The following is a 12,209-nucleotide window of genomic DNA, read 5'->3' on the forward strand; positions in this document are numbered from 1 at the left end:
GAGCGGTGCACCGAAGACAAATAAAACACCTCTCAGTAGTAGTAGTACTTAGTCACCGAGGATGTGACCGCGAACTATTGTGGTTAGCTAGGCAAATACTATTTTGTATGTCTTTACATCTGGACGTAACTCCTCGCCGTTAATAAGTTCCGAGCCCGCGTCCTCCAGCTAGCTGAGGCCCGGGGACGTGGCGTCAACCTGCGCTCGGTGTCGGCGGAGAGAAGCCCGCCGGCGGCCCGCGGTCACGGTTCAGACTCCACTCCAAGATGGCGGCCGCGGCGCTGCGCTTCCGGTGCGGGGCTGCGGGTGCGCACGTGGGAGCGGGCAGGGGCGCCGGGGCAGCGGGCTGGGAGAGGAGAGAGCGGAGCTGCCTGCGAGGGAAGCACCGGGGCCGGGGGGCGACACACACGGCGCTGTCAGGTGAGGGGGACGCGCGGAGGCGGTCTGTGAGGCGCAGGGAGGGGACCGGGCCAGCCCTGGGCTGGGTGACGGAGTCAGGTACCGGGGGAGGAGTGAGGTATGGGGAGTGAAGTACTTGGATAGGGAGGGGTAAGCGGGAAGGATGGGCGTGAGATACAGGGTTAGGAGTGAGGTGCAGGGCTAGGAAGGGATGGGAGTGAGGTACAGGGTTAGGAGTGAGGTGCAGGGCTAGGAAGGGATGGGAGTGAGGTACAGGGGTAGGAGTGAGGTACAGGGGTAGGAAGGGATGGGAGTGAGGTACAGGGGTAGGAGTGAGGTACAGGGGTAGGAAGGGATGGGAGTGAGGTACTGGGGTAGGAGTGAGGTACAGGGGTAGGAAGGGATGGGAGTGAGGTACAGGGGTAGGAGTGAGGTACAGGGGTAGGAAGGGATGGGAGTGAGGTACTGGGGTAGGAGTGAGGTACTGGGGTAGGAGTGAGGTACAGGGGTAGGAGTGAGGTGCAGGGGTAGGAAGGGATGGGAGTGAGGTACAGGGTTAGGAGTGAGGTGCAGGGCTAGGAAGGGATGGGAGTGAGGTACAGGGGTAGGAGTGAGGTACAGGGGTAGGAAGGGATGGGAGTGAGGTACAGGGGTAGGAGTGAGGTACAGGGGTAGGAAGGGATGGGAGTGAGGTACTGGGGTAGGAGTGAGGTACAGGGGTAGGAAGGGATGGGAGTGAGGTACAGGGGTAGGAGTGAGGTACAGGGGTAGGAAGGGATGGGAGTGAGGTACTGGGGTAGGAGTGAGGTACTGGGGTAGGAGTGAGGTACAGGGGTAGGAGTGAGGTGCAGGGGTAGGAAGGGATGGGAGTGAGGTACTGGGGTAGGAGTGAGGTACTGGGGTAGGAGTGAGGTGCAGGGCTAGGAAGGGATGGGAGTGAGGTACAGGGGTAGGAGTGAGGTACAGGGGTAGGAAGGGATGGGAGTGAGGTACTGGGGTAGGAGTGAGGTACAGGGGTAGCAAGGGAGGGGAGTGAGGTACTGGGGTAGGAGTGAGGTACTGGGGTAGGAGTGAGGTACTGGGGTTGGAGTGAGGTACAGGGGTAGGAGTGAGGTGCAGGGCTAGGAAGGGATGGGAGTGAGGTACAGGGGTAGGAGTGAGGTACAGGGGTAGGAAGGGATGGGAGTGAGGTACAGGGGTAGGAGTGAGGTACAGGGGTAGGAAGGGAGGGGAGTGAGGTACTGGGGTAGGAGTGAGGTACTGGGGTAGGAGTGAGGTACTGGGGTAGGAGTGAGGTACAGGGGTAGGAGTGAGGTGCAGGGCTAGGAAGGGATGGGAGTGAGGTACAGGGGTAGGAGTGAGGTACAGGGGTAGGAAGGGATGGGAGTGAGGTACTGGGGATGGGAGTGAGGTACAGGGGTAGGAAGGGATGGGGAGTGAGGTACAGGGGTAGGAGTGAGGTACAGGGGTAGGAAGGGATGGGAGTGAGGTACTGGGGATGGGAGTGAGGTACAGGGGTAGGAAGGGATGGGGAGTGAGGTGCAGGGGTAGGGAGGGGTAGGAGTGAAGTACAGGGGCAGGGAGGGATGGGGAGTGAAGTACTTGGATAGGGAGGGGTAAGAGGGAAGGATGGGGCGTGAGATACAGGGTTAGGAGTGAGGTGCAGGGCTAGGAAGGGATGGGAGTGAGGTACAGGGGTAGGAGTGAGGTACAGGGGTAGGAAGGGATGGGAGTGAGGTACTGGGGATGGGAGTGAGGTACAGGGGTAGGAAGGGATGGGGAGTGAGGTACAGGGGTAGGGAGGGGTAGGAGTGAAGTACAGGGGCAGGGAGGGATGGGGAGTGAAGTACTTGGATAGGGAGGGGTAAGAGGGAAGGATGGGGCGTGAGATACAGGGTTAGGAGTGAGGTGCAGGGCTAGGAAGGGATTGGAGTGAGGTACAGGGGTAGGAGTGAGGTACAGGGGTAGGAAGGGATGGGAGTGAGGTACTGGGGATGGGAGTGAGGTACAGGGGTAGGAAGGGATGGGGAGTGAGGTACAGGGGTAGGGAGGGGTAGGAGTGAAGTACAGGGGCAGGGAGGGATGGGGAGTGAAGTACTTGGATAGGGAGGGGTAAGAGGGAAGGATGGGGCGTGAGATACAGGGTTAGGAGTGAGGTGCAGGGCTAGGAAGGGATGGGAGTGAGGTACTGGGGTAGGAGTGAGGTACTGGGGTAGGAGTGAGGTACAGGGGTAGGAAGGGATGGGAGTGAGGTACTGGGGTAGGAGTGAGGTACTAGGGTAGGAGTGAGGTGCAGGGGTAGGAAGGGATGCGAGTGAGGTACTGGGGTACGAGTGAGGTACTGGGGTACGAGTGAGGTACTGGGGTACGAGTGAGGTGCAGGGGTAGGAAGGGAGGGGAGTGAGGTACTGGGGTAGGAGTGAGGTACAGGGTAGGAAAGGATAGGGAGTGAGGTACAGGGGTAGGGAGGGGCAGGAGTGAAGTACAGGGGTGGGAGTAAGGTATAGGGAGGGGTAGGGGTGAGGTGCAGGGAGAGGGAGGGGTGGGAGTGAGGTACAGGGGGTAGAGAGGTATGGAGAGAGGTACAGGGCAAGTGAGATACGGGGAGTGTGGTGGAGGGGTAGGAAGGGATGGGGAGTGAGGTACAGGGGTAGGGAGGGGTAGGAGTGAAGTACAGGGGCACGGAGAGATGGGAAGTGAGGTACAGGGATAGGGAGGAGTAGGAGTGAGGTACATGGGTGGGAGTGAGGTACAGGGGTATGGAGGGATGGAGAGTGAGGGACAGGGCGAGCGAGATACAGGGAGTGTTGTGGAGGGGTAGTAGTGAGGTACAGGGGTAAGGAGGGATGGGGAGTGAGGTACAGGGGTAGGAGTGAGGTACAGGGGCAGGGAGGGGTTAGGAGTGAGGTGCAGGGGTGTTCCTGACATGATCGAGGTACTATTTGTTGTTTTGACTTCGAGTGCCCGCAAGCAGAAGGCTTGTGACTGGCAAAAGAAGTGCCCAGCAGGCACACAATTGCACAGTTTAATTTTTTAAAGCTAACTTCATTTTAGTTTGCCAAGTCGCCTTTTCTCAGTTTCTTCTCATGTTGTTGTTGTTTTTTTTTTTTTATCTGTTTATTGCATTTATGACACAAACAAAAACGTATACAACTGAGATACTTATAAGAGATAGGAGCAGAGTGGGAGAAAAGAATAGATAGTAGAGGGGTATGAAGATTATAATTTGCTTGATAAATGGCTGCGGGTCTGATGTTTGGTGATCCGGTGTAGGGGGTAAGGCTACCGTGGGGGGGTGCGCATAAGAGGCGAACAGGGTGTAAGGTATTAATTTCGAGCAGGGTGTATTTGTCATAGGAGGAATGTACCTCTATGGATATAGCTTCGCAGCGGTACATCTAGGATATGTGTTTATATACTTATCAACTGTGTTCAAGTTAAGGTTCAGATCTGAGTAGTTGCACGTGGAAAATGTCGGTTGTGATGTCTCGGTTAATTATTATTCCAGTAGGCTAGGGAGGTAGTGTATCATCTTTTCCCTGTAGTTGATCCGCGAAGGAGTCCCATATGTCGGCACCCTTGATTACCACTCCTATGTCTCGTAATGTATGCAATATCTGTATTTCTGCATTGACCCAACGCTGTACGTCAGTTATCCAGTGGCAGGAGTCTGGGGCGCTAGGTGACTTCCACTGCGTGGCGATGAGTCGTTTGAGGATAACAAATGCTAGATCTGCGCATCTGTGTTTTTGTTTATCTTTGCTACGTCTATGTCGGATACCCAATAGGCAGGACTCATGGGTGGGTGCCAGGGGCATTCCCAGCCATGTCGCCGTTTGTTGTGTGATGTCTTGCCATACGCGGAGTAGTGGTGGGCAGTTCCAGGTCATGTGTAAGAAGTCAGCTTCCGTTTTACCACATCTTGGACAATCGGGACTAGCTTGGGGGTACATAAGGTGGATTCGGTGTGGAGTCAGGTATGTCTGGTGTAGGTAGTTGAGCTGGGTATATCTGAAACGTGCGTTGCGCGATACCTTGCGCATGGATGTGAGGGCCATGGACCATGTTGGTGCTGTGAGTTGTGTGTGTGTGTAGTGCTTTTTCCCATTTGCTCTTGGCTTGTGATTGTACTTCTTCTGGGTTGGCTCGCAGCGCTTTGTGGATCCATGAGATTCGTGTTGGTGTGCCGGTGTCTAAGAGCAATTCGTGCATAATAGGTGATGATTGTGGTTCCCTGCTACTGTGTCCCCATGCGTTACGTATTAAAGATTGTAATGCGCCGTACATAATAAAACTGCCCTGTCCCAGAGTATACGTCGTCGCAAGTACCTCATAGGGGATAAATTGTCCCTCTGCGAATAATTCTCCCACTAACCGGAGGCCTTTGGTGACCCAGTCGGTGAGACACACACGGCCATGTAGTTTATGCACACCTGGGATGGCGAGTAATGGGGTCTTGGGCGAGTATGGTGGTTTTCCAGGTCCCCTCTTCACGTAGCGCGCCACACCCTTTCAGCCACTTTTAACAGGATATTACTGTGGCGCAGGAGGGCCACACGCCCTATAAGCCATTCCAGTATGTTTAAGCCACCCAGTTGTGTGCTCACAGTGTGGCTTTCAGAATGAGTGGGGTCTTGTAGCCAGATTAGGATCCAGTGCAGCTGCGTAGTAAAGTTCAAATTGTGGTACTCCCATCCCGCCTCTGTCCAGTGGTAGACCGATCTTAGCCAAGGCCACACGTCTACGTCCGGTGCTCCATATCAAATCTATCAACAGCTTGTTCAGCTGTGCGAAAAAAGTGCTAGGGAGCCATAATGGTAGGGCAGCGAAAAAATATAGTAGTCGAGGGAGTACAATCATTTTGATTAATGCCACTCTACCCATAGGTGATAGTGGTAGTGCACACCAGAAGGGCAACAGTCCTTTTATTGATCTAATAGTCCGGTCTAAATTGCCTTCCTTAAGGTCAGATTCGTCATGGTATATTTGCACTCCTAGATATTTAAAAGTGCTATAAGTCCATTGTAAGTTATGCTCAGTGCGTATGTGGGTCTGCGTGTCGGGTAGTCGGCGCATGGGGAATAGACATGATTTAGCCCAGTTCACGCGTAGGCCGGATATGTCTCCAAAAGAATTCAATAATTGTAGCAGGTTTGGTAGGGATTCGGAGTGGTTACGCAAGTATATTAACGCATCGTCTGCGTATAAGGAGACTATGCGGTGTTCCATGCCATCCGGTATGCCTCGTCTTGTGGCTTCATTACGCAATTTAGCTGCGGGGGGTTCTATGGCAAGTGCGAACAAAAGTGGTGATAGGGGGCATCCCCGGCGTGTGCCTCTACCGATCTTGAATTTTTCCCGAAGTGATGGTGCCCGTTTTGACTCTTGCTATGGGGTCTGAATATAGGATAGTTATCCAGCGTGTGAACGCTTTACCAAATCCCATTAACTGCAGAGTTGCCATCAGGTATGGCCAACCCAGTGTGTCGAAAGCTTTTTCGACATCTAGTGCGACCGCCACTCGGGAGTAGTCTGTATCAGGAGTTTCAGCTATCAAGCGCAATAGGTTCCTGATGTTGATAGAGGTGCTGCGTCCCGGTATGAATCCGGATTGGTCTGGGTGTACCAGGTAGGAGATTATTGGGAGAAGTTGGTTTGACAGTACCTTGCCTAATATTTTACAGTCTGTGTTTAAAGGTGATAAGGGTCGGTAAGAGCGTAAGTCTAGTGGGTCGCAACCCTTTTTATGAAGGACTACGATCGTTGCTTCACGTTGTGAATCTGAGAGACGACCTGTTTCATATGCCTCCTGTAACATGGTCAGATATGGAGTGAGCGTTTGCGATGGGAAAGTCTGGTAGTACTCGAACGGTTGTCCGTCGCCCCCTGGAGCTTTATTGTGGGCTGGCTGTTGTAATGCTTGCTTTATTTCGTCACTTTCGATGGGTTTGTCTAGCTCTAGTGCTTGTGCAGTAGTTAGATGATTTACGTGGGAGGTCCTGAAAAAGTCTTCTAATTGTGGTGCGAGTGGAGGAGGTTCTGCCTGATATAACCTTGCATAATACTGCTTAAATGCGTCATTTATTTCTGATTGTGTATTCACTATCACACCAGTATCTAGGCGGATGGCGTTTATAGGAGTATGCCGCTGAGTCCCTTTCTCTAACCAGGCCAGCATGCGGCTTGATCTATCGCCCTCGGCGTGTAGTCGCGCCGTGTGGTGTCGATAGTCCAATTTTCGTAAACGGGTTTTAATGTCACCCCATTGCTTTTTGAGTGTGATCGTGTTATTGTTAGCAGAACTATTTAAGGCCGCTTCACATTCCGCCTTACGCAATTTCTCCTCGGTGTCATGTAGCTCTGAGAGTAGAGTGCGTCGAATACCTCCTGCAGCCTTGTGTCCGTCCCACTCGATTGCGCGTGTTGTGGCTGTTTGACTATTAATTGTGAAGTATGACTTTATGGTGTCAGCTAGTTCTTCCCGGAATGGCGGGTCGCGCAACAAGGTGGGTTGTAAGCGCCAAGTAGGTGTTCGTGATGGCTGAGTGCCCCATCTCAGTGTGACGATTAGGGGGCAGTGATCTGATAGGGTTTTGGCCAGATAGTTGGCGCTGTGTATTGAGTGTGTTAACGTGGCCGAGCATAATAGTAAATCAATCCGTGTGTGGAGGTTGTGTACTGGTGAATAAAAGGAGTACTCTCTATCAATGGGATGAAGACTTCTCCATGCATCATGTAGCCTCCGTTCTGTTATCCAGGACCTTAGCATCTCAGATATCCGCCTACTAGGGGCGCTTATCATTGGCGGGTGCGATCTGTCCATAGAGATGTCCAGTACGCTGTTAAAATCTCCTCCCCAGATAATTGGAATGGACGGGTCTTGTGAGATCTGTGCAGACGTGGCCCTCAGGAATTCCCCTTGTCCCGAATTTGGGGCATATATACCAGCTATGGTTAGCTGTCTACCATCCAACTCTCCAGTGAGGCAGACGTATCTGCCATCTGTGTCTATATATGTGTCTTGGACCGCGTAAGGGACCCCTGAAGTGATCCAAATCAGTACTCCCTTGGCATATTTGGATATTTTAGTTCCATAGACAGTGCCCGGCCAGCTCTTATTAATTTCCTTTAATTCTTGTGTGGTGGCATGGGTCTCCTATAATATAGCTACATGCACCTTGTGGCGTCTGAGATATGTATATACTCTGCGTCTTTTAGTAGGATTAACCAGGCCCCTTATACAACATTGTAACCTGGAACATGTCATTGAAGCGTTTTCTGTATGTAGCGCAAGCGGTACGCGTTTTTAGGTAGGATTCGCTGCGTCCCCTCACCCATCACCCTCCCGCCCCCCCCCGAATCGGACCAACCCTCGAGTGTAGCGTGACTAGTACATAGAGGAGTTAGAGGAGCATAGAAGAAAAGGGGAAAAGTGTGGATAACCAGGCACAACAGGTGCAAGAGTGGCTTCGAGACGATTCGTGTCCATACGGGAACCCATCTGGGTTAGGGGGGCTGCTGTAGTATGTGGCCGTGAGAACCGGCCCAATCGGATGTCGTCTTCTCCCATTCAGGCACGCATAGACCGGAGAGCGCGCAGGTCGCGTGCACATAGTGTTTATGAGTTACAGAGTAGGTTGATCGCTGCATCTATGTGTTACTTTTTTAGAGGTCGTCTGCGGTGCGCGGCGTGACCGCCGGTCCCAAGATCAGTGGGGATGCAGGTAGGCTTTGCGGGGTCCCCATCGAGTCCGTGGTGCAAGATTCGCGGTTGTGCTGTATTCGAATGTTCGAGAACCTATTGACGTCCGTTAGTGCTTGAGCTTGCCAGTCCGCTGCTTGTTTTTCAGTAGGACGTGATCCGGTACTGGGTTTCAATTTCCTTTTCTTACGCTTTTTTTGTGTTAGCCATTCCTTTTGCTCTGTGTGTTCATCTGTGGGGTCTGCTAAGCCCTTGGCGTGGATCCAAGTCCAAACATCTTCTGGGGACGGAAAGACGTGAGTTTTGTTGCCATCCACTACGCGTAGTCAAGTAGGGTACATGAGGGAGTATGGAAAGTTCTTGTCGCGTAGTACCTGTTTTGCTTTAGTAAAAGTGTTGCGTTTGCGCTGGACCTCTGCTGTATAGCCCGGGTAGGCCAGCGACTTTTGCGTTTTCAGTTTCAACGGGTCCCAGCGCACGAAAGCCCTTTAGGATTTGATCTCTGTCACGGTAATTCAACAGCCTGGCTATTAATGGGCGAGGGGGGGGGGGGGGCCCTGGGCGTGCGGGACCGTCCGGAAACCGGTGTGCCCGCTCCACCGTCAGGAAAGGGGAGGCCTCCTGTTTCAGTATGTGATCTTTTAGCCAGCACTCTAGAAATAACTCTGCGTTAGGGAGCTCGATTCGCTCCGGGAATCCCATGAATCTAATGTTATTTCAGCGTGAGCGGCCTTCCGCTTCCTCCGCACGTCTTTGGAGCTGTATTATCTCAGATTCCTGTTGTTGTATTCGGTTTTTCATGTCCTCGATATTTGGCTGAGATGTTTCTAGAGTTGATTCGACGGTGGTTACTCTGTCCACTAGCTTCCGGTGTTCAGTGCGTAGTATGGTGACTTCCACTGCCATTGCATCTATCTTTCCTTCCAGGGATGTTTTAGTTTCTAATATCGCCTGCAGTACCTTGTCGATTTGTAACAAGTGAGCAGCTAGCGTTTCAGTCACTTTGTGCAGTGAATCTGAGCCCTCCAGCATTGACGGGTCCCCGATTCTGGTCTCTAATTGGCCCCTCGGCGGCTTCGGTTTCACCATAGTGGCGCTTGTTCTGAGCTCACTTCGTATTACGTTGTGGTTGAGGTGGCCAGTTTATGTGGTTACGACATTCGTGTTATGCCTTGATTACGAGGTTCTTTATATACAATTAGGCGAGACTTGTCGTGTGACCATCGGTGGATGCGTGGGAGCTTGATACGTTCTGCAAGAAGTATGCGCCGGATATGTGCAGTTGACGATTGCGCGCCGCAGCACGCGTGTCTGTGCTTTTTATGTTAGGAGAAAATCGGCATTGCTCCCTGCAAGAGATATGTGCCGGATATTTGCAGTTGGCGATTGCGCGCTGCAGCGCACTTATCTGTGCGTTTTATGTTAGGAAAAGAGAAAAAGAAAAACTGCATTGCTCCCGGGCTGTACATAAAGCTAGGAAATGTCACTGATTTCGCTGACTGGGCGCTGGTTGCCCCTCATTAGTACCAGTAGAGCAACGAAATGTAGCAAAAGCAACATAAAGCTGATCAGTTAAGCTTTGCAAAGGACCTTCCACCCCGCCGCATCGCATTCCTGCAGTTGTTGTAACCTTTGATCCGTTTGAGTTGGAAACATTTTGTTTGTTAAAATCTGCAGGTTATGCAGTAGATGATGGGTTATGTGGCAAATATATAATTATGCGAAACACACTCCAGCTGCATAATTCCAGTGGCCCTGCTTATTATCATTGCTGACCCCATAAAAGGCCCTTTCGTTGAGGGGTTCCTGGAAAGACCGCCTAACTCCAAGTCAGTAAACACACTGTTTCCAGTCCTGACATTTTCAGCTACACACCATTGTTTTCATGTGTGTTAGTCCTGTTAGTTCAATGGAAGTAAAACGACTACAACACCTATAATGCTTTGGGTTATCACACAAATGCCCAGTACTTTAAACACTCAATCTCCTCAAAGGGGGGATTTAATGCACCCTGACCTTTGTTCAGAAGCATCTCTCTCCTATTGTCAGAGCTAGAGCCAATGTTGACACAGATTTCACTGAGAAGTAACACTTGACTCACATTAGGATTTCTGTTCATTACTTAATTACTACTAATGTAGAACAGTAGCTTCTGGCTAAAGTGACTTTTTCAAAGCTTTTATATAAATAGTATATTTCAGCTTGAAGCTGTTCACGTCTGTAAAATGCAGAACTTCGAGCCTTCCCTTGACCATGCACACCACACATTTTCAGATGTTTATAGTAGAACCTAGCCCTCTCCAAGCTTTTTACAGCATGCTGGGAATTCCTGTCCTAATAACAAGGAACCCCTGAAGGAACTATTTATACAATCATTTCGACTGCTGTTGATTGGGGTTGGTCAAAAGATTATTTTAACACTAACCTCAAATTATTTCTCTTTTACTTGTTTTTGTTTTCAATACAACCATTTTGGGGTACAATCACAGTCCGATACAACTTATATTGAGAGTTTTATAAATACATGAGCCCCAACAAGGAGACACAACCCTCTGGTATGTTTTTAACAAGTGACCTTTCTTGATGTAAAACATCACCAGGGGACCTTTACATGTGGCCACTTGGTGAAGAGCACTGTGCTGCTGTTTAGTTGAGAGAGCACTAACCTTCAGAAAGAAGTTAAATAAATGGGCAAACTTTTATTACACGCTAACTTAAGCAAAACAAGAGAAGCAAATAAGGTGTTCTGCACCAATTTAGGAACACCTTTTTAAAGGTATTTTGAAACAAACCTGTAGAAATATAAAGTTTCTTCAGAATTCTAAAAAGTGTATTTCATTAACATGAAGAAGTTTTTCGGTGTAGTACAGAAAATTATATCCGTGCATTGAAAAAATATTCTTAAAAGTTATACATTTAAAACATGGATGTAAAAACACTCATACTTCCACTCACCTTGACAGCAAAGCCTACAATGAACTTAGACGCAAGTCCATTGTCATGTGCACCTTCAGGGGTGACTGTTGTTATACATGGTCAGCACTATACTTTAACAAAACAAGCAGAACATCTTGTACAGTGTGTATCCTGAATTCATGTATTTCAGGGTCTCTTATGTGTGGTAATGAAGAAAAGAGAGGCAAAGTGAATGAAAACCATTTCCTAGAATCACACAGTTTGGTCATGCAGGAAGCCAGGATTGATCCCAGGTTATCTAGTTTTACGTTGTGCAATTCTACTTCATTCCAATTTAGTAGCCAAGTTAGTTCCTTTTTATGGCCTTGCTTGATAGCTGAGCTGTTGCCAGACAATTATGCGAGCATCACTAGAGAGGGGCTTTGGGTCCACCCACATTTTGAGAGCTAGGAATACATGTTTTGATTGGGCAGAAGTTGTGCTTCTGCAAAAAAAAGTGTTGCCCTGTATGCAGCTGTGATGATTTTCTTTATATATCGAGCTGCCTAAGCTTGAACTTTGAGGGGCAAACACGTGACATTAGAATCCTATTAAAATGTTTTAGATAACTAGATAATTGATGTTTTTCACTGGCAGCAGCAAAAATGGGAGGTGCACAGTCATAAAGATACATGGATTTTGAGGTCTGGTTGATCTTTTAACCTACACCAAAATTATTCTACAGTTCTTTGCTTCCACAAAATACACATCTTTTCCCATGCTATTTACTTGTAATGCTTCACATTACCATACAACATTCCTGGTAAGCCAGACCTTTTGACATTGCCCAAGGTAATGTGAGCAGGGAGGAAAGGCCTGCTCTCGTGTGGTGGAGGGACAGAGCCTCAGATACAGCATATGTGTGTTGTCAGCCTAGTACCTTCTAGACACTACATTGCAGTATGGGATGAAACCCTCAGAATAACTCCATGGCTGACTGTCCACACCATGTACGTACGTCGCTTCTCTTACGCTCACCTTACACGTTATCCCCCGTCCGTCAGTGCATTAAGCTTCCAGCACGACAAGACATCAGTCCTCTCATATGAGGAAGCAGCTTCTCTGAGGTATTGCGCCCAGCATTCGTTCGTTTCATGGATACATTTATTCATACAGATATATGGTTAGTGATCCCATCATGTACTTCAGGATA

The 12,209-nt window shown here is 49.8% G+C and overlaps 1 protein-coding gene across 1 annotated transcript in view; it reads left to right on the forward strand.

Annotated features, from left to right (window-relative positions):
- The first annotated feature begins 308 nt into the window (after positions 1–308).
- The window catches only part of FTSJ3 (FtsJ RNA 2'-O-methyltransferase 3), a 102,414-nt gene continuing 90,513 nt past the window's right edge, over positions 309–12,209 (forward strand). The window contains exon 1 of the mRNA XM_069233077.1: positions 309–420. The gene's annotated coding sequence lies outside the window, so the exon portion shown is untranslated. The remainder of the gene's footprint in view (positions 421–12,209) is intronic.

This window comes from Pleurodeles waltl, chromosome 4_2 (genome assembly GCF_031143425.1).
Source record: "Pleurodeles waltl isolate 20211129_DDA chromosome 4_2, aPleWal1.hap1.20221129, whole genome shotgun sequence".
Classification (NCBI taxonomy): domain Eukaryota; kingdom Metazoa; phylum Chordata; class Amphibia; order Caudata; family Salamandridae; genus Pleurodeles; species Pleurodeles waltl.